Source organism: Melospiza melodia, chromosome W (genome assembly GCF_035770615.1).
Source record: "Melospiza melodia melodia isolate bMelMel2 chromosome W, bMelMel2.pri, whole genome shotgun sequence".
In the NCBI taxonomy this organism is placed as follows: domain Eukaryota; kingdom Metazoa; phylum Chordata; class Aves; order Passeriformes; family Passerellidae; genus Melospiza; species Melospiza melodia.
The window spans coordinates 18,598,922-18,622,287 of NC_086225.1; the positions used below are offsets into that span (position 1 = coordinate 18,598,922).

At 45.6% G+C, this 23,366-nt stretch overlaps 1 pseudogene; it reads right to left on the minus strand.

Annotated features, from left to right (window-relative positions):
- Positions 1-2,525: 2,525 nt before the first annotated feature.
- The window catches only part of LOC134431414 (protein patched homolog 1-like), a 233,875-nt pseudogene continuing 213,034 nt past the window's right edge, over positions 2,526-23,366 (minus strand).

The window sequence follows — 23,366 nt, forward strand, 5'->3', positions numbered from 1 at the left end:
GGTTGGGGGTCTAAGCAACCCGCTGTAGTGGAAGGTGTCCCTGTGCATGACAGGGGGATTTGAACTAGATGATCTTTAGGTCCCTTCCAACTCAAACAATTCAATGATTCTGTGATTAATGTATGCTGAAGAGGAAGACAAGTCCAGGAATTCTTTCTGTATTTATAAGTGTGTGTGTCCTGGTTTGAGAGAAAGTGAGTTTTTTGGGATGCTGTGGTCAAACCAATAGGTGCTCAGATTTCAATATTGGCACCTGGTGTGGCCACTGAGGACATGGATACGCCTCTGAGAACACAGGGGGTAAAAAGCAGAGAACTCCCAGAAAAAGTTTCTCTTGGGTTCCAGCGGTGAAACATGTCAGACCTCTCCTGCCCAGCTGCTGCGGGCTGGGCGGGGGAGGGAAAGCCATGCGGCTGGGTGAGGTGAGCCAGGGCCCTGAGGATGGAAGGGTAGAGAAGCACAAAGAGGCATTGGGCAGCCCCCCCCCCTCCCCAGGAGAGAGAGAGAGAGAGAGAGAGAGAGAGAGAACCAGCCTGTGCCTGTGCCACCTTGAAATTTTATAGCACAGCCGGCCGAGAAGAAGAAGAGGGGAGTGCGGAGAGAAGGTACCCGGCAGGGCAGCTGTGAGAGTTCTGGACAGGCAAAGCCTGAGATTTTTAACCCTTTTCTTGGATGATGGAAACCTTGCAAATGCTGATCCTCCTGGAGTTGAATGAGAAGAGAGATAGAGACGAGATAGGAGGATGTCACAGACATCTTTTCATTAAAATCCTTTCGTTAGGATTTTTCCTGCTGAAGCTAAGAAGTTTCAGCAACAAAGTGTAAACAATGGTTATCTGCTGCTGTGGAATGCAACAGGTGGATCCGTGATTGGTCTCCTGTGGATGTTCGGATTTACTCACCACTCACGGCAGAGCTGGGTCTCGCTCTCTGCTGAGACACAGACCTTTGTTATTCATTCTTTTCTATTCTTAGCTTAGCTAGCCTTCTGAGAACTTTTCCTTCTATTTCGTTTTAGTATAGTAATAATGTAATATATATCATAAAATAATAAATCAAGCCTTCTGAACATGAGGTCAACATTCTCGCCTCTCTCTCACCCTGAAAACCCTTGTGACCACTGTCACAATTGGTGAACCCTGAGTCACTGAGGAGGACAAATGATCACTTGGTGACCCCTCGTCTGAAGAGCAAATCATGACTTGGTGAGACCGCAGAGGAGCAATTGCTGCACTGGGTAAACCCCGAATGTGTGGCATTGATGGTTGCTTCACAAGTGACCACAGAAGTGGATTCTAGCCAGGAGCTGAAGAACTGAAGATCCTGATTTGGACAGAGTTCACAGCAAGGCTGACCACAAAGAGAACCTTCTGAAAAGCCTCCAGGAAGATGTTCGGAGATCCTAGCAGCACCATGCAGATGGCCAGAGCATGCTGGACTCTGACTCACGGTACTGTTGGCTTTTCCTTTCCTGATGATCCTGGCCTTCGCAGATTACGGCTACAAAGGTGGTGGGGCATTCCCACCAGGGCTGAGGTTCCTTTCTCCCCTTCAGAGGAGAAATTTATTGCCCTCTGGCAAAAATGGGGTGAAGAGGACGGATTTTGCCTGTTGGAGACAGACTTCTATGAGTTTTTCCGAGGGACAAAGCTCTTTGGGTTTTTCACGGATGTGCTCTATGTGCTTGATATGTTCGTATGGGAGTGGGCGGTGCATGGAATCCATTTTCCAATTCGTTTGGGACCGTGGTTTGGGGCACCCCCACGTTTACCCAGTCTTCTGTGTACTCTTTTCTATCTTGGAACGGAGAGCAGCTGTTTTTCCCTGGATTGCTAACTGCAACGGGCTCGCCCCATTTCCCCCGACTCCCGCAGGAGAAGGCCCTTTGGAGAGGGACGATTTGCTGCTTCCCAGCCCCCCTGCATCCTGGCGGGGGGGCGAAGTTTCGCCCGGAGGCAGAAAAGTTTTTTTTACTGTGTCTTCGGAGCATGCTGAGATGGGGCCGTCGTTCTCCCCCCCTTCTCTCTCTCCGGGGGATGAAGAGTGGGCGGTGCCGCCCCGGCCAGTGCCGCGAGCCCCACCCGTGGCAACACCGATCTCCGAGCCAGCGCCTGCCAGGCCGGCGGGGCCGCCTCCCCGGGCGGTCCTGCCCGCTCCTCCGCCAGCTTCGACGCCTGCGCCTGAGAGCTCAGAAACACCGCTCCCTGTGGCTGCATCGCTGTTGCTAGGCAACAGCGATCCTCCGCCGCCGCCCACCCCCGGCTGTTCCGCCACTGCCTGTGCGCACTCCGCCGGCTTCTTTCACTGTGTCTTCCACTGAGCCAAGCCCAGAGCCGGGGGCAGGAGACGCTGCCGACCCCGTGCCTTGCCTGCCTGCCTCTCCCACAGAGGCAGAGTGCCCTTCTGCGCCGCCGCTCCCGGAGCCAAGCAACACAGCAGCTGCGTGTTCCCGCGCACCCCCGCCGCCTCCACCGGTCGCCTCGGCAGTTCTGCCGCTGTCGGGGACTTTGTCCTCCATGTCTGCGTTAGAGGCTGACCTGGAACCGGCGGCAGGTTCGAGTTCGGACCGTCCCGGGCCGTTCGCCCTTGCAGCAGCGGCCCCGGCGGCTGGCCTCTCTTTCCGTGGAGGAGGTGTGGCTCGCCAGCTGGCTGTGGGTGCAGCCCATCTTCCTGCGTTCAAAATCAGCGTTCTCGGCGGGTTAGGGGGGTGTTTGGTCTGTTGCTTTCCCTTGGGGGGTGCGAATCCTTCTGCCGCCCCTCGCACACCCCAGCAGCGAGGGGCAGGTGGGTCCCGAAAGTTCTGCCTTTGGTCCCCAGCCCGGAGGGGGTGGTGCCGTGAGGCAGATGGGAGACACACCTGTTGCATTTGCATTGCAGAGGCAGAAGGCACAGCGGGAAGCGATCGTGGCTTGTTTGCTGTGGGGAACAAACATTCCTAGACCTGAGATGAGGATTTTTGAGAAGGCTTCTATTTCCCTGCTGCTGGCATGCCTTGGTGATTTTGGGGAAAAGAAGCGTTTGGCCTTTTCTGCCATTGTACTGGCAGCAGAGTGCAGATTTGTGACAATGCAGAGCCTGCCTCATAAGGTGGGCCTCACCTGTTTTGCTCGGGTCCCTGGGCCAGGGCCACCTCTCGGCCTCCTGATGGGTTTGGAGGTTTTGCTTCCCCCTTCTGGTCCTGGGCTGCCTTTCTGTGGGCCAGCTCTGGGGTTCCTGGTCCTTCCACATGGGCCAGGGCCCCCCAGCGCCTTTCTCTGGCTGCTCTGCTGCTGCTGGTCTTTCTGACAAAAAAAAAAAAAAAAAAAAAAATTAAATTAAGTAAAAAGAGTTGAAATAGCTGGCAGCAGCTCTGAAGCATTGAAGGGCCAAAAATTAGCTTCAGCCCAAGTTCCCAAGTTGTTCAATGAAGGGTGACGAAAGTGAAGGGAGACTTGCACATCCTATTGATGATCATCGGTCTCAGATTTATTGATCCAGCTTACATACTTTTATAGTAGTGTTAATTAAGCTCATACATATTGCAAAAACTGAGCTCATCATTGGTTACAGATTACATGCCAACCCCTCCTTTGTTGCTAATACCTGTGGTTTCTTGTTGAGGCTAATACTTGTTTTTCTCATCCTGCTGTTGACTGTTATTGAGTAGCCTCAAGGATTCCATGTTTTTCACCGTGTTTTTCTCATCATTTAACCAAGGACACAGTGTTATTGTTTTTCTCGTAAGGAAAAAGGCTGAGAACTTACAGCTGCTTTTTACTGCTTAACCAGCTGTATATGATCATGGCCTTTTTCTATAAGCCATGTCTGAACAAAACTCTCCACAGAAGGGCTGTGGCCAAGATATTCCAGAAGTTGCCTCAAGATTGTTTGAAATTGTTTTATGACTGTCAATGGACTTTTGATAACTATTGATGGACTTTTCTACAGCAAGCCCGTTTCAGGACCAAAAGGGAGTTTCAAAGATGGCAAAGAGGAACATCTTCAGTCCATGGACTTTTTCCTGAAAATCAGCTGTTTGGACTTGGACTTTCTTTGCACTGTTTTTGCATTTTCTTATGTTGTAAAATTTTATAGTGATATGATAGAATTGTATGTTCTACAGGTGAAGAAATTCCCTGTTCATTCCACATCAGCACTTGAGTGAGGTTTTGATTGGCAACAGATAACCTGTCAAGTGTTTGTTCTTTCCTCTGCATGTGCACCGCAGAGAAAATTGCAAACACTTTTCTTTTAATTAAACTAAATTAAAAAGGTGACATGTCACAGACATCTTTTCATTAAAATCCTTTCGTTAGGATTTTTCCTGCTGAAGCTGAGAAGTTTCAGCAGCAAAGTGTAAACAATGGTTATCTGCTGCTGTGGAATGCAACAGGTGGATCCGTGATTGGTCTCCTGTGGATGTTTGGATTTACTGACTACTCACGGCAGAGCTGGGTCTCACTGTGCTGAGACACAGACCTTTGTTATTCATTCTTTTCTATTCTTAGCTTAACTAGCCTTTTGAGAATTTTTCCTTCTATTTCTTTTTAGTATAGCCATAATGTAATATATATCATAAAATAATAAATCAAGCCTTCTGAACATGAGGTCAACATTCTCGCCTCTCTCTCACCCTGAAAACCCTTGTGACCACTCTCACAAGAGGAAATGGGCCACGAGAGAAGTTAAGGAGATTCTTGGGTGGGCAGAGGTGATGGAGTGGCTTTTAGCTGGACTTTTCTTGTATAACCATGGACAGAACCCTTTTTCCTGTGACACAGAGACTGCATTTAGGGGGGGGCAATGGCTTGCAGCCAAGATAGTGCAGTGATGTTATGTGAAGGAGTGCATGAACAGAGACAACGGGTGAGGAGAGTGGTGGTGGTGCCCTCCGTCTTCAGGGAAGATGATCTCTGTTCTTGAGAACCCCCGGCCCCATGGGGTGAAATTTGGGGGGGGGGGCAGGTGTCCCAAAAGTGAGAGACTGCTTTTCTTTAGAACTGGGCAAAGCACCCTTAAAAGGAAAACCCTAGAAGCAGTTCTGGTCCATGGGCAGTGGTGAGAGCACTGGGCATGGAAGGAAGAGTCATGATGGCAGATGATCTCCGGGCGGTGCCACCTGTGACATGGAAACACACGAGGTCTCAACTGTGTTTCCAGGGGAAGCCTATGGCACAAGAGGGACTCCTCTCTCCTTGATGAACTGAGAATTCATTATCTGAAGGGTGGGGATGGACTGAGAGTTGATGATCTGAGGGGTGGATGCATTGGAAATTTGGTGGGGGGAGGAGGAATGTTTTTGGAAGGTTTTCATTCTTTCTGTGTGTTTTCTTTTTACATGTAGTTGTAGGTTAATAAAGTTTTCTCTTCTTTATTCCTAAGTTGGAGCCTGCTTTGCTCTATTCCAGGTCACATCTCACAGTAGACACCAGGGAGAATGTATTTTCATGGGGGAACTGGCATTGCGCCAGTGCATGTTTGTGTACAGGTATGTACTTGCTCAGACAATGATACATAGAGAAATATGTATAATCCTATTTGCATACATCTCCCAAGATGGAGATCATGTTTCTTTTTCCTTCATGCTTTTTTAAAATTGTAATACAGGTGTCAATCAGAAAACTAGTGTTAATTTTCTAATGGCATGAAAAGGTGTATTTGGCCAAAGAATTTTTCTATTAAGTGCTAATAATAATAAGGGTAATGCTAAGTGAATGATACTGAATACTTATAATTATCCCTGTCATTATCAGGTTTCTCCAGCCAGTAGACAAAACAAATTATCTACTCCATCTTCTGAGCCACTGCCCAGCATTATGAGGTTTGCACTGCCACTCAGGTATACAAATAATGGGTCAGATTCCTCTGATTCTGAGTACAGCTCTCAAAATGCAGGCATCAGTAAAGAGCTCCATCAGTATGAGGCTATTCGAGGCTCTCTGCCACCAGTCCATTAAGTAATAATAGAAGCCACTGAGAATCCTGTCTTTGCAAGATCCACTCTAAGTAGCTCACATTTTGACTGGAGGGATGGCAAGAATAATTTTGTTTGGTTGATTTTTTTTAATTAAAATGCTTTTTTGAGGGAAGACTATAATATTTCTTTCATGTTGCGGTCTGATTATGCTTTGTGACTGTGCCAAAATATGGAGCACTTGTAGACAGGATGTGAAGGCTTTCCTTTAAGTCAAGTTGGGGGTAAAATTATGGCACCAAAGCTGAGGTACTGTATTTGCAGGGAATGCCCTAACAAAGGCAGGAATGATGAATCTGACTCCATGTTCTCAGAAGGCTAATTTATTACTTTATAATACTATATTATATTAAAGAATACTAAACTATACTATACTAAAGAATACATAAAGGATACTCAGTGCTAAAAAGATAATAATGAAAACTTGTGACTCTTTCCAGAGTCTTGACACAGCTTGGCCCCAATTGACCAATGAATCAAAACAACTCACACCAGAATCCAATTAAACAATCTCCAAACACATTCCATAGGAGCAAAACACAGGAGAAGCAAATGAGATAAGAATTGTTTTCCTTTTTTCTCTGAGGTTTCTCAGCTTCCCAGGAGAAAAATCCTGGGCGAAGGGATTTTTCCAGACAATGTGAATGCCACATTTCACCCTTCTCAGTATAATTAAAATAAAAAGAACTGCTTTTGTAATTCTTCTGCTGGGCCCATGCAGAAGAGAGAACAAATCCGTCTCAAGATGTTTATCCATTGCCAATCAAAACCTCAATCAAGTGCTGACATAGAATGATCAAGGAGATTCTTTACCTGCAGAATATCTATTTCTATCGTATCTAAAACAAGGTTTACAAGATAAGAAACCCAAACAGCATATAAAAAATGTTCACTGTTTCAAGTCCAAACAGCTGAGTTTCAGGAGAAGTTCCATTGACTGGAGATGTTGATCTTTGACATCCCTGAAAGTCCCTTTTGGTCCTGAAAAAGACTTGCAGAATCCTGAAACAAAGAACTGCTAAAGAAAATCACCATCAACTCTTTGAAATCCATTGATAGTTATCAATCAATATTGAGAAAATTCCTGGAATACCCTGGCCACAGCCCTTAATTGAATCACTTGGGCCGAGGCTGACTCGTTTCTTTCAAGTACTTTGACCTGACAGTGAGAGGTCAGCCTTTTCCCTCTTTTTTTTTTTTTTTTTTTTTTTTCAGAAAGACCAGCATCAGCAGAGGCTTTTTGGACCCTGCACCACTGGGTGGGGCCGAGTCCCTGGACCTGGTGGACAGGCCAGGGAAACCAGACCCAGCGATGGGTGAGCCGGGGCCCAGGCCCCGGTGTGAGGGCCGAGAGCTGCAGACCTGGCCCATGGGGTGGGGTCTTCGTTCCCACAGCCGGCCCCCACCATGCTGCCAGTGTCTCGGCAACAGGAGAGACCGAATGCTTCCTCCCCCTCCCCCCCTGACCACCGGTTCCTGCTGGCGGCTGGGAAGGGGAGGTTTTCCTGGGGAGGGGGCATTCGGATCTGGGGGTCTTGCCTGCCCAAAACAAGCGAGCAATGCTCGCTTTCCACTGCACCTCCCTCACCTGTGATTCAAATGATAGTGTTCCCGCTCTTTGCTCCTCAGCACCATTCCCATTCCCTCCGGGCTTGGGACCGGAGGCAGCATCTCTGAGAACCACCTCCCCCAAGCCACTGGCACATGCGGGGGGAGCCAGGCACCCTAAACCCCAGTGGGAACCCCCCGACCAAGCGAGAGTCGGCCCACAAAAAATGCTGCGTCCCAGATAAACACTGAGTTTCAAAGTGTTCAGCCAGGAGGTGCCTGCAAACAGCTGTCAAGTCGTGCCGCCTCTGCTGTGGGACAGGCCAGTGTCTTCTCTCACTGTCCCAGCCGCTGCCTCAGGGAAAGATAGCTCAGGACGGTCTGACTAACTCGGAGGGGCTGCTGGGCCTGTTGCAGGCTCCGGTGCAGACACTGATGCGGAGGACGAAGCCTCTGAAGGCGACGGGACCGCCGCCGGGGGTGGTGGGGGTGGCAGAGGCGCGCGAGGAAGCGCCGGCGCAGTCTCTGTCGCTGTGGGAGGGTGTAGCGGGCTAGTTGCAGGTGCCACGGCAGCCGCCGCTGGAGATGGGGCCGCGGTCAGAGCACGGGGCAGTTCTTCGGGCTGGTCGCCGTCCTCAGCGTCACAGCAGGCATCCTGAATGGGAACCGAGCCAGCAGGAGTGGCGGGGGCCGCACGGCGGGCTAGGATGGGGTTGCTGCAGGCGGCGCTAGCGCAGTTTCTGTCGCTGTTGGACCGTCCCCTAGCAACTCGAGGACAGGCTCTCGTTGCTCACAGCTGCTGGCGATTGCGTTGCCTGGCAACCCTGGCAAAACAGTGAGGGGCCATGCTGCCGGCCAGGGGCCCACGGCCGCCTCTCTCGGTGGGGGTGGAGCCGGCAAAGCTGGCTCACACACCCCACGGGGGAAAGGAGGAGGGGTTGGAAACAGCTCCTCTTGCGCATGCTCCAGAGAGGCAGAAAAAAGCTGCTTATGAGCTGTGGGCAAAGCGGGCTTCCCCTCCCACGTGTGGGGGGGACGGGAAGCAGCAGTTTCCATCCTTGAATGGACTCTTCTTCTGCCAGCTGATGACCCCTGCGCGAGGCGATGTTCCCCTCTAAGGGGGTTCTCTTCCTCAGAATAGAGAAAAGAGCTGCATACACTGGAAAATGTTGAGACATTCCCTCACCCCACCTGTACTTCTCTCTAAAATAGAGATCCAGTGACTGCCAGGCTCTCAGATCCAGGGAGGACTCCACATCCTTAAAAAACCCACGAGCTTTTGCCCATCTGAAAAACTCATAGAAATGTCTCTTCAACATAAGAATTCTGTTCTGCAGAGCCCAAAATCTCCACATGCAAATAATGTCCTCCTCTGATGGAGAAAATTGATCTTCCGTTTCTGAGGGGACCTCTTCCCAATCATCATCCCACATTTTGTGAAGGACAGTGTTGTCGGGAGGGGAAGGTTTAACAGCACCTTGCAACAGTGTCCGGCTACGAGCGGGCTGCACAGGGTCCTGTGGCATCCACAAAGGGTCTCTGGACACTTTCCAAGAGGATTCAGCAGATCCTCGCGTGTTCAGCCTTGGCTGCAAACTCCGTCCAATTTCAGGGTCTTGGTTCTTCAGCTCAGGCTACAGCCAGCATCTGGGGTCACCACTTATTGTATTAGCAGGGAATGCCCTGACGAAGGCAGGAACGATGAATCTGACTCCATGTTCTCAGAAGGCTAATTTATTACTTTATAATACTATATTACATTAAAGAATACTAAACTATGCTATACTAAAGAATACATAAAGGATACTTACTCAGTGCTAAAAAGATAATAATGAAAACTCGTGACTTTTTCCAGAGTCTTGACACAGCTCGGCCCCAATTGGCCAATGAGTCAAAACAACTCACACCAGAATCCAATGAAACAATCTCCAAACACATTCCAAAGGAGAAAAACACAGGAGAAGCAAATGAGATAAGAATTGTTTTCCTTTTCTCTGAGGTTTCTCAGCTTCCCAGGAGAAAAATCCTGGGCGAAGGGATTTTTTCAGAGAATGTGAATGCTACACTGAGGTCTTCAGCATATATAATTGCTGTTGTATCATATTAACACCAGCCACAAAAGAGAAATTTTTGTTTATTCAATGACTACTGTGGGTGACCTCCAGGAAAGAAAGTGGGAAGAAGTTTAAAATATCCAAACCTCTTCCATACATTCCCACATGTGTCAGCATCTCATATGCCTCTTCTCTGGACAGCTCACTTGGGGAGAAAGACTTATAGAGCCCAGGAAAAAAAAAACAGTTTCAGGGTTATGTCAAATCTTGTATCTGTTCCATCTTGCTAATGAGTTGACGTAACTGCGATTTCAAAAGAAAGTGTAAAATGTTCCACTTCTTGCTCCCCATGCTGTTGCATGTTGAATTGCAGTGTCAATCTCTTTTTGTTCATCAGAGGTCTAAAAATAGGTACAAGCACAGTCACATTTGAAGTTGGACACAGTTTACTGATTGATGTGGCCCCTGTGCTTCATGCTTTTTAAAGAAATCCAGAACAGATTCCTACAGTCTGTACAAAGTACCCCAGAAACTTACTGTGTATGTACTCTGTGTGGAGCCTTTTATGAATGCCTCCAGTTCTGCTTATTGAATGAGTTAAGATCAAGTGCTTGCTATCCATCCCTTTGAAAAGATGAAGCAGTATGTTGGAAGTGTAGCATGTTGGCATTGCTTTGTCAGAGGCATAACCATGTGTCTCCCTTTCAGGTGGTTCAGCCAGAGACAAGGTATCAGTCAAGTCCCAGAATTCCGTTAAATCCAGAGCCTGGCATTCAACATTCACAGCATCAGGGCAGACAACCAAAATGGGAAACAAGGGAAGGGCTGCAATCACCTCCTTACTGCTGTTGCATTGATACTTTTGAAATTTCTGCTGAACAGCATACAGGACCTAGAAATAGGGACTGCTTGAGTCACAAGGCATTTTCTTATAACAGAAAAAGCCCAGTATTTGGTGCCATGAGGGGCTCAGAACCAGTCTACTTCCAGCCTATTACTACTGTGACTGCCTCAGCTTCAGTGACTGTTGCTGTGCACTCTATCATCAACAACCACAATTGTTGTATTGCACTAAATAGTTTATTTAGTTGTTGTTTGCACTGGGTGATGGGAAGTTTGTACTGAGTATACTATGGCATGTAGATTATTCCCCCTTTCTCATCACATGGTCTCTCCCCCCTGCACCCCTTTCTACACAGCTGGTGGTCTGTCCCATGGAAACCCCTCCCCTCACCCCTCCCCAATATTATCCCATTGGCCAGAGTCCTCTTTCCCCGCCCCCATCCCCTCAGGTATAAAACCCTACTGCAGGTGTGGTTTGGCCTCTTTTTTCTACCTGGGTGGTCACTTCTGCCAGCAGTGTCCTACTCCAAGCCAGTAAACTGGACACTCATCCCCACATGGAGAAGAGCGCTTCTCATCTCTTACTTTTGTCTATGCAAGTCCATGTGGGCCAGAGTCCAGAGCTAGCCGGATTTGGACTCATATAAAGCCCTGAGAGCCACAGATTACTGCACACAATTCCTGGGGAGGGAGGTTTCCACCCTACAAAGGATACTCTGAATCTGACCCTGGGCCATTTGAGGACCCCCATGTGCCTTTTGATGTGTGGTATGAAAGAAGAAATTCTAAAATGCAAGTTATAGAACTGCAAGACCTTGAATGTGAAGAAAGTATACCAGACAACAACTCAGAATAAGGTAGATCTGTCTCCTATAGCCAGTAGATTTGCCTATCTTGGTTAAGGATGTTGTAAATGAGGCTTCTCTACCTTAGGTATCCTGTAGGAGATTTAGATTTAAATCTGGAAAGGTAATTTATTTGAGTGGTGCAGCAGTAGAAACAGCTCAAACTAGGTGCCTCCAGAGAGGGACCTGAACAAAGAAATACCTGGGCTATTGTGACGGTGTTCACAGCGGTCCCAGGTTGAGGGAAGAGACGAGGCTCTGACTCCATGTTTCAGAAGGCTTGATTTATTATGTTATGATATATATTACATTAAAACTATACTAAAAGAATAGAAGAAAAGGTTTCATCAGAAGGCTAGCTAAGAATAGAATAGGAAGGAATGATAACAAAGGTTTGTGGTATGGCTCTCTGTCCGAGCCATCTGGGCTGTGATTGGCCATTAATTACAAACGTCCAACATGGGCCCATCAAAGATCCACCTGTTGCATTTCACAGCCGCAGATAATCAATGTTTCCATTTTGTTCCTGAAGCCTCTCAGCTTCTCAGGAGGAAAAATCCTAAGGAAAGGATTTTTCATAAAAGATGTCTATGACAGGCTATTATACCCTTACAGTCTAAGTTTCCCAGCCCTCACATGACAGTTTGGTCCAATAATAATATTTAGGTCTGGGGTCTTCTTGTTCTTCATTGGTTCTCTTAATTGTCTCTAGGCAGGCCATTTCTTCTCTTATCTGTGAGGTTGCAGATTCTGCTGAAGGGGTAGTGGCCTTCCTTGCTTCCTTATCTTTCATTGTGAACTGGCTCTGAGACCTCCTTTTACTAAACTAGGTAAAAGTTCAGGGTATCTAGTCTTGCAGCCTAAGGCTTCAGAAAATTTAGCTACTAAGGCTAAGCAAGTTATGCTTAACAAGTTCTTTATAAGTAATATAACAAGTTGAACAACAGTCCCCTCTGTTTTTATAGGTAGCCCTGCTTTATAAGGGGTCATCAAGAAGGATGTGTCTATACCCTTGCATGCTCCTAAGTATTAAATTTCTTCAATAAGTCTAAACATGCTGAAAAATGCAACAGAACAATAAGAGCATAACAACTACAGGAAGTAAAATCTTAACAGGAGTGGCTAATAGGCTTGATAACCAATAATTAATCGCCCAATTGCTGAACAATGTTTCCCACCAATCTTTTGGGGTGCCTGGCTGTAAATGGGAGACCAACGATTGAACAGTTAGCATTTGTTAACACCTTGCCTGTGTTATTAACATAGAAACATCAAGATTAATAGCTGCACAAGCACTCCCTTGACTGGCTAACAATAAATCTAAAGCCATTCAGTTTTGAAACACCATTTTAGTTGGTCTGATATTGCTTGTATGGATGCAATACCCAGATAAGAGTTATCTGTTGTACTATTAATAAAAAGTGTCATACAATGGAAGAAACCCAGGAAGTATGTTATTCTGAAATTGGCCTATTAGGGTCGCCACCCATTCTGGATATACAAAGCATTATTTAAAAAGGATTCAAGGAGTGTCAAGAGTATCAATATCACAAGTTCTCACATATAATCAGAATAAAGACTATACAATTAGAGATAAACAGGCTGAGCACAACAAATGTATTTCATCATCTGGATGTTATTCTCAAATTATCAGCACCTTGCATTGTCGCACCAGTTTATGTGTCTGGAGGCAGCTTCCTTACTTATACTTCCCTTACTCAAACCCTGTCAATATTATATCAAATTACCCTAAACCAATTATTAGAGCACCTTCTACGATGACATGAAATGCAATTGTAACAAAATAATCAAAGCAGACCATACTGCAGGACTGATGGGATTCTGCGACAGTGTCAGTCATTCAACTGATATTCTTAAGAAATTCATTTAACATGTGAGTGATGAATACAATTGTCTTTCCCTGTAACTTTTACAACAAAATAAGAAGTTAGTAGCACAGTATATGGACTGTCCCATTTATGGTCTCACTTTGCTTTGCGAGAGTAGACTTTTATTGTTACTGTATCCTCAGACTGGATATCATGTACTTGCATTCCTGCTGTTATTGGTTGAAACCATTGGGTTTATGCTTTATTTTCTTGTAGATGGTTTTTCTATTTCCATGTATATTTGATAACCCGCTCATCTCCATCTAAGAGGCTGGCCCTATCAGGGACAAAGGTCCCAGGTATATTTGTCTGCCAAACACTGTTCCTGTTGAGGACAACTTTAGAGGTTGGGGAGGGGTATTTCCAATATCCTGATATCCCATAGTACTATTCCTAAACTTCAGGCATTTTTAAACCTATCTGACTACAAGTTTGGGTAATTTTATTATTTTTCCATTTCATTGGAGCCTTTGGTATGAACTGGACAATGCACCAAAGCAATTTCCCTTGGAAGTTTAATAGCTTCCAACAGCATTCAGATTTCAGTTCCACTAGAAATATTCTTTTCTGCCGAGGTTATGAACTCTAATTCTTTCCATAGCACAGATGCTGCATGACACTCTCCAAAAGTGTTTTCAGAATCAGCATAAATAGTCACTCATTGATTATGTCCCCATCAGGGACAAGTTGTTAATTCAGTGTATTCAGCTCCTTGGGCAATCACCAAGGATTGTAGAGGTTCTGTTTCAAGTACCTTTAAGTGTCTCACCCCTGCATAGTCCATGTGTCATTTCTCGTTCCTGTAATATGAAGATCCATTGGTGAACAGGTGTGAAGGTCCGCCCAAAATGAACCGGGTGACGAATGATTTTTGGGTGCAAAAATAACCAACACAAGGCACAGGGGTTTTGCAGTAACAAATCAACAAGGTGCAGTTTTATTGATTATAACCACAGCTAAATATGCGTTTGGTTAAGGGATCCGGGGAAGAGAAGGGTAAGACAAGGAAAAAGGGAGGAAAGAAGGTCAGGGAATGGGGTATAGCTACCAAAACGTGATGTCTTCGGGGTCCTGCCGCCGAAACTCGCTGGTTCACGTCTTGGGGAGTACTCAAAAGACAGTCGGACTGAACCCCAATATATATACTGTTCTTGGTTGGGGGAAGGTGGCTGAAATTAGGTTTCCATGGAGGGGAGAAGTCCATTGTTTTCATGGCCGAATGCTCACAGGTACGTTAGGTTTTTCCCCCTCCCTGAGTTGGGAGGGAGTACAGTCCCAGTCTCTGGAAGGAGGTTGCCAGGGGGGCGCCAGGGGGGTGCCATGGGGGTGCCAATAGGGTGCCAGAGGGGTTCTGGGTTCCTTGACGAGGGGATTTGCATCTCAGTTGGTCTGTCACGGTGGTTGAAGACAGGCAAGAGGGGTCTTCTCATGGAGCAGGGGGGAGCCACCCCAGAGCTCAGTCCAGCCAGCTCAGGAGTTTGGAAGAAAGTCCAGTTCAATTGTCCAGAAAAGGGCAGCATGCCCCCTTCGAGTACAGCATGGCATGTTCTGCAAGCATCACTTGTGAACACACTAGATAAGCAGGAGATTTTCTTTCTCAACCGGCTCAGCAGTTTTAACCCTTCGGTAGTCTTTTCTCATGACAATTGTGAGGCAAAAAATGAAGGATTTTCGGATGGACTTCTACACGACCCCGTGACTCACGATTGTCTTGAGGAATCTTCATCAGCAGAGCTCTAGAGTGTCTTCGAAACTCGTTGCACGTCGGTAGCATAACCCCGGAAAAGTAGGGATGACAGGGGAGAGGGGATAAAAGGGGAAGAGAAGGAAAAAAAAGAGGGAAAAAAGGGAACCAACAAACATAAACATAATTAGTATTGATCATCATAACAACTTCACACGTGGTTATTTGTTACAACAGTTTCAAAAAATTATGATTAATTTTAACAATTTCAAAAAATATTAATCAGTTAAAGCAATATAATTTGTTTAACAATTTCAAAATGATTAAAATAAATCACAAATAATCAAAACAACAAACATAATATTATCATCGTCTTTTAAAATTATTTTCTAAGAATTAAAGTAACTTTCTGTAAGTCATACTTGATATTTAAGAAGTTGTTCTAAAGCACATATGCTTGATTCATAACCATTTCGTATCAAGTGTTTTGGGGACATCTATTGTATCGAGTACATCAGCTAAGCGGTGTGCATTGACTACAGTTGACAGTCTCTTAAGCTTTTTCATCATTCTCCAATTCAAAATGAATAGGGCTGCTGACAAGATAAAGCCAAGCGTAACTAGGATCAAAAGAACAACAATTGGATGGCACACACTGTTCAGAACACCTGTGGCAGTAGGTGACCACCCAAAAAGAGTATCCCACCACCTATGCTCAGCATCCTGTTTTACCCTCTCCATAACCCAGTGTATTTGTTTCACGTTGTGATGAACAGTCACCAGGGTCTTCTGTCCACTCTCTTTGATTTTCTCGAGGATGTCAATCAGGTCTTGATGGAGCAATAGTTGTCTCACGAGGGTGAGGTTCATTCCGATAGGAGTGGGCATCAGCTTCTGGATCAGTGTATAGTTGGATTGCAGTAGGTGGTGAGAAGAAACTGGAGCTTCATAAGAGAAATCGCATCCTACTATCTTAGTAAAGTTACAAGCACAAAAATTTGAATGATTCTTTGTATCTACCACAACATCCTCTACAAAGACAGAATCACATGTCGTTCTAAAGCATGCACAGCCATTGCCTATGTATATAAGAACTGTCTGGGTATCCTCATGTGGACGAATCTCGAAATGACAGATGTTCTGCTCTGTGTCCAAACAGATATCCTGAGCTACAATTGCATTGCTTTCACAGATAAACCCTTGCTGTTCTCGGACAATACAAGTTTCCAGGTTAACAGTTTGCCATTTGTCATCGACCTGACGGGCCCATCCCCTATGTTCAGTAGGATAGAGAACAGCTCCATCATGGTTTAATCCTAATGCAATAACAGGGAAGACCAAATGTACAGAGGCATTGCGTATGGTTAGGACAAAAGCAGTGGCTGTGTTTGAAATGGGATCCTAGGTAAAGTTCACCAGGTTCCACCAGGATTGGAATTCTCTTTCAAATTCAGTGGCACTGTCCCAGATTATTTTCCGAATTTCTGTGGGGAAGGTGCCTTCCTTGCCCTCTCTTATAATTGCAGCAGAGACAGATTGCATCCACAATTGTGCCTGGATACAGCTGAGGGCTAAGGAAACATTGTTCTGTGTAGCACTAAGTGCATCAATTACCAATTTGTGATCATCCACATTCACTCTTTCCCAATTTGGCAAAATGTTTGACAGCAGCCACTGGTGTGTCCCTAAGGCTGACAGAGATGACCTCAGTGGTTGCTGCAGTCCGGCCAGATCCCTAGTTGTAGCAGCCAATTTGTTCATTAGTACTTCAGAGTCAATGCTATTCAGAATTCCCAATCCTGTACCCACAACACCGGTCACATCCCTTGGTGTCCTCTTAAAGGAGCTTCGTTTCCAAAGCCAAGTGGTCCAGCCTTCAAAAGAGGTTTGCAGGAATGGAGAACAGGCTGGTTCAATATCTGAAACATTGTTCTGCATTAGCAATTTTACCTGTTTGAGACACCATGCCGGATTGAACAATATTTGTTGTTGGCCAGTTTTCCTGATCACATAAGGTCCAATCTCGAAAATTATCGGGATGAGTATGACCGGTGGTATGGGTGAAGTGGTAACAGTGGTGACAGTGGGATCAGTGGTTTCAACATTAATTACAAATTTAAAAGAAAGACCTTGAGTATCCTTGGCCCAGAGACAAATTACCTCTGTAGTGCCGGTTAATGTGAAACTGTACCAGCAATCCCGTATGCTTGGGTGCGTGCAGATTTGCTGCTGTTCGTTTTCCTGATCTGTGGAAACACTGATTGACCTCGCTTTGCTGTAATTAGACCCATTAACCATTTGGCACCCAACACTAATTTTTTCAACCACTACTCCATGAACCTGCCAGGTTTTGCGTCTTTCCCATTCTTGTCTGGTGTACAACATATCCTCATGTGTAACTACTGTTAGCAAGTTCAGACCCGTGACATCTCCCATAGATCCGGTGGATTGCAGGAAGGCATGAGACCAGGGCCACTCGAAGGAGTTCCCTGCTGCTCCTGCCATTCGGGATGTGAAGTTAGAAAAAAGGCTCGCACTTAGGGTCTGAGAGAGTGTAGTTACAGCACTCGGTGTGGGTTTTGGTACAGTGTTTATCTTAAATGTGTAAACCAAGCCTCTTAGTCCTAATGGACTAGCTGTGTCATTCTCCCAGCGACATGTCACGTAAGTGGGTTTGGCCAAAGTAAAACCATACCAGCAATCAAGTGATTCATCATTACAATCTTTTGTAATTGCAACATTGGTGGTTTTGGCACTAGAAACATAACTACCAACATGTTCCTGGCAACAACACAGAGTAAGGGGACTTTCTATTTTGGAACACCCCCATTTCTTTGTGGGACAGAGTTTTGCTGAGGGGATGTTCAGATAATTCTTTCCGCCTGCTTTCATAAAATTTCCAGCAATTATGATGGAGGTGGCCTTTTCATGGAGGATTCCTTCCACTTTTCTGCATGTTACCACAATTGACTCACCAACCGTTCCCGTAAGGGTTCTCATCAACTCATTCTGGTCCCACCTCCACTCATTCGGGCGGTACACCTTGGAGTCATGCTGCACTAGGGTTGCCAGGCTCGGGTAACGGCCCTTAGGATAGGTTCCAAGGGCACTGGTGTGCTGAACAATGGCTTCAGGCCACAGCTGCTCACCAGGGGGTTGTCCATGAAATTGCGGTAAAATGCAGAAAAGTATTAACAAGGTTATCATGTTTTCAGACGACTCTCATGTCCCTCGGGGTTCACCTGTAAAAGCAAGAACAACAAAAAATCCTGCCACTGAGAGGCAGAAAGGAGTTTAAAATGAAGGGATTATCCAGCGTGTGTGTATGCGGTGCTCTTTTCCAAGAGCATCAGAGGCTACCCATGCATATTTATTCAGAGGGGTTTTCAGCACAAGTGGTACTTCGCCCACCGAGGGGAGGTCCACTAAGACAGGTTGTCCAGGGTAATGTGATGGATTGTTTGCATCGTCAGGACCTTCCAGCGAAGGGATGATGCTTGGAGGTGTGGGGTAAAAAGCGGTGACTTTGGGGCAGCCATTCACTCCCCACCTGCTGTTTACCCCTTTAACAGCCTCCCACAGTCGACAGTCCCAGCTTGCTTTGTGGGGCTTAAGGAACCGCTTTAAAAGGCCATTTGTCCTTTCTACGATCCCGTTAGCCTGAGGGTAGTAAGGAGTGTGAAATGTCCACTTTATGCCTTCGGCTTTGGCCCAATCCTGAACCACCTTGGCAGTAAAGTGAGACCCGTTGTCAGACTGAATTTCTTGCGGCTTTGGAAAAGTTCCAAACCACCCCTGCAAAGCTTTAACTGTATTTTCACCTGTGGCCCTTTTAAAAGCATCAGCTTGTACTAACCCAGATACAATTTCCACTCCTACTAACACAAAATGTTTACCTCCTGATTTCTTAAAAGGACCAATATAATCTATCTGGCACACATCCCACAAGCCTTTACCTTTCCTCAAATGCAGAGGGTCATCCTCTAAAGGATGCCTTTCCAGTCGCTTGCGGCACTGTTCGCAGGCCGATATGCATGTTTTACACATTTCCCTGGTGACTGGCCAGCCGCGGGCGTGTGCTTCCTGGTACAGATCTTTGGCACCTGTGTGCTGCCTTTTTACATGCAACCATTCCAACAGTTGATTCCAATCCTCTGAAATAGTTTCTTTTTTCAGGGGGCTAAGTCTTGCTAGTTCATCAACTTTGTTGTTCCATTCACCTGCTTGATTCCCATCTGTTTGATGAGAAGCTACCCAACCAACCAGAACGTTTCCTTTACTGGTGATTTCTAGGATTTCTTCCCACTTATCTTTCTGCCACACTGGGATTCTGTTAACTTCCCAGCCATTCTGTTGCCAGAAAGGGAGCCACTCAGTGCAGCCTTTGTATACTGCATATGAATCAGTATAGATGTAAACAGGAGAAGTGTTTTGTGCCTCACGCTGGAAAACACTCCAGAGGGCTATGAGTTCTCCTACCTGAGCGCTGCCCTCCCCTTCTGTGATAATCTTTTCACCAGATGAAATATGTAAGGCAGCCGCCTTATATTTCCAAATTTTTCCTTCCCGCTTTGAGGAAGCATCTGTAAACCAACAGTTTGCTGCTATTTCAGGTGAGAATGGTGGTGCTATTTTTATTACAGAAGCAGGTTTGTCTTGGCTACTATCCAGGCTCGCAGTGTCTTGTATTGCCAAGAATTTTGCAGCACCTTCTGTGACAGAAAAGCTATTGCAGTAATACTCTATTTGAGCATACCATTTCCTGACTGATGATTTTTGAGCTATGCCGTCAGGTGGAGGGGTCCCATTTGTGACAGCTTTAATTACCTTGAAGGGACCTCTCAAGATGATAGCTTGCTGCCGTGTGATTTTTTCTACTTCAATGAGAGCTAAGCTAACAACAAACAATCCTTTTTCCCAGGTAGTGTATCTTTTTTCAGCATCTTTAAAACCACGGGAAAAGAAGCTGACAGGCCTTGTTGGACCCTTGGGACCTCGCTGCCAGATGTGTATTGATAGCCCTGAGGAGGCAAATCCCCATTCCACTTGGAAAGGGTCTTTAGGATGGATGGGCCCCAATGCCTGATGTGCAGTGGCTTCAAAAATCAATAACTGCAGTGCTTCCTCCTGAGAAGGAGTCCAATCCCATTTGATTCCTTTCCTCAGTAAATTGTAAAGGGGCCTAGCAATGATTGAGAAATCTGGGATGTGTTTCCTCCAGAATACTAACAGTCCTAAGGCTTGCTGGAGGTTTTTTTTGTTTTCAGGCATTTTCATCTGCTCTAGAGAAGTTAGAGTGTCAGGTGGGATGCATGTGCTGCCAGATCGCCACCAAATTCCCAGGAATTTCACTTCCTGAGAAGGCTTTTGGATTTTCTCTGAGGGGATCTTTAAATCAAGGCTCTCCAGATGAGAGATTATATTCTGCTGGAGATCCCCCACCTCTTTAATTTCCTCTCCTCCTACCAAAATGTCATCAATGTATTGGTACACAGCTACAGTGTCAGGTTTAGGTATTTTTTCTAATTCTTTTGCTAAAGCATGATGTGCTAGTGTTGGAGAGTGTTTGTATCCCTGAGGGAGTCTGGTGAATGTGTACTGTTGTCCCTCCCATGTGAATGCAAAGCGATCCATGTCCTCTGGCTGTATAGGTATCATGAAGAACATGTCTTTGACATCTATGGTTGCCATGATTGTGTGAGCCTTTTCTTGTATTGATGTTATCAGTTCGGCTAAATTTGGCACTGCTGCAGTCAGAGGGTCAGTGTTGGCATTCAGCCTACGGTAATCAACCGTAAGCCTCCACTTCCCGTTAGGCTTTCGGACTGGCCACACGGGTGAATTGTATGGGGAGTGTGTGTTAATAATTATTCCTTGATCACGCAATTCCTGAATAACTGGTTTGATGCCTTCTCTAGCTCCAGAAGGCAAGGGATACTGTTTCACATTGATTGTTTTACTGTAAGGCAGTGCGGGTGCGGTCTGAAGCAGTCTAATATTAAGTTGTGGAGTGCCAAAAGACCACAGGAAACCCTCAGTGTCTTCCCACTGCCTTCCTGAGAGGACATCCATCCCTAGCAGATTATTTGGTATGTCCCCAATTACCATTTTGACAATCAATTGATTTTCTTCTCCAGGGGGTGTTACTTTGACTAAAGCAACATTCATGGGTTCTATGGTTCCTAAAGCATTAAGAACGCAGCATTGCCTTTTTGTTGGAACAACTCCACACTTTTGGGCATCTCTATGTGTCAGTGCAGAGATCTGGGCTCCCATATCAACAATGTAGGTTACCAGAACTTTTTTAGGACCCGTGATTGCTGTAATTAACATGTCTCCTGATTTGTTTTTTGTGAGCCTTCGTAAGTAAACCCAATCTCAACCCCTTCGCTCACCTGTAAGCGGTGGAGATATTAGTTTCCTGAAAGCTCTGCTGGTGAAGATTCGGTGTTTGTGTTTTGGGGCACGGGCGGGTGGGCAGTTATGTTGCTTAGATTCTGTGAAAGAAGTTGCGAAAGAGTTACTTCCAGCTTACTGCTGGCACTTTTCAGGAGACATGCAGCCAGGGTTTCACTGTCCAAGTTCTGTGAAAGAAGCTGAGAAAGAGTTAATTTTGGCTCACTGGGTGTGTTCTGTGGGAGAGGCTGAGATACAGCCTCACTGCCCAGGTTCCGAGGAAGGGTTAACTTTGGCTCATTGCCTGTGTTCTGTGTGAAAGACTGTGATGTATTGTGTGTACTGAACTGTGTATTGGTAGGAGTGTTTGTTAATTTCTGGTGAGGGAGGGGGATCGGGGCACTAGGCTGGGTATTTGATCTCCTAAAATTCCAGTTAGTTATGATTTTCTGCAATTTTTCAAGTGGTAAACCATCCATTATGTCCCGGGGAACCCCTTTCTTTATTCCCGGCATCCACCAGTGTTGTCTGTTGGAAATCTGTTTTCTTGGTTCTATGTTTTCAGTGTTAGGGGTTCCCATAAACCGGACACCTTTTGTTTTTTCAGATTTTTCTTCCAGGGTTTTTACAGGCCCATACTGTCTACAATAGTTTATTAAATCAACTGCTACCTCACTCCATGTCCAAGTCTTGTGGTTGCTGCTAGATGTGACAGATGGTGTTGTGGAGGTTTGTGTTGGTGTGTAGGGTGTAGGTGCAGTGTCAGTGGACTCAGACTGATCAGTGGAGTTGTTAAGAAGTCTTTCTAATCTATCTATTGGGCTTAGAGCCATAACTGTTTTCTGAATAGTGATTGCGGTTGATTTCAATGTTTCTGGAAGCCCACGAATTAAAGGGGTCATAATTTCAGGCTTCACAGGCAATTGCATTGGTGATTCAAAACCAGGAATTAATTTTTTTCTCATGAATCATTTGCAAACATGCAGCTTTTTGTACACTTTCTAGGATTTGGTCAGGGGTACTGGCAATTGCTAAGGGATCACCCCTTTCCAGGGGATTTATTCCCCCGGCCCAATAGGCTGCACATTGTGTTAGAGACCAGGAGTCACGCTTATCTCCTGTTGTTAGGAAAACACCATGTCCCCAGTAACCACTGGCCTCTTGTTCAGTTAACTTAATCTGGTCTCCGCCAGTGAGGGACACACGGAACACATATTCTGTTTCTGATTCGTGGGGGAGGCGACCGAATTCCTTTTTCAATTTAGCTAATTCGGTAGCGCTGAATGGTGTTTGTTTGGTTGTTATGTGGGGATCCATGTCTTCATCATTAATGTAATTATATTCAGTTTTAATAAAAGGTCTCAAATGAGGACAACAATTTTCCCCACAATTTTTAGCTATTTCAGATTCTTTTTGTTTTGCTGCCTCGAGTTCTTTGTAAGGATAAATCTTTTTAATGCCAGGTGTTACTTTTTCTTCCTCCTCTGTAGAGGAGTTGATTTTGTGTATGGCTTTGGTGTGTTCTTCCCTAAGAGCAGCTCGCAGTGTGTAAATTTCATTTCTGTCCTCATTTAACTGTTTTTGCAAAATTTCAACCAAATTTTGAAGGGAATCTATAATCAGTTCTCCGTTTACAGCGGTTTTCTATGGCTGCAGTAAGACATGCTCCAAGAACTGAGCAAAGAATGTTTTTATTTTTACCCATTTTGAATTTTGATTCATGTTGCAGAGAACATATTCTATCAATGACATTTTCCAAATTAAACCAATTGTTCTCTGCCCAAGTTTCTCCGCCAGATGACGGTTTGGCATGGTATTTAGCAAGCAACGTGTAAAAGTCAGCTTTTGCTTTAGGATTGAGATTTTCACTCATTTTGTGTGAAGGGACTAGGACTATACCAGGGAGCTGATTTGCGAACTCAAGTTACACAATCATACAGACTTTTGTCCCACTCTGTCTCCCTAGATAGCTGAAGAAACCAAATCTGTCTGGAAGGCACTGTTTTAATTGCTTCAGATTGTCCCTTCCTTTCCAGACAGTCTAGACACACACACTTACACACACACACAAATGTTTTCTCTGTGAGGGGACCAGAAACCTAGAACAGGGAAAAAGCCACTCAGCCTTTGCTGTGCTGCCCCTCGCTCCCTGTG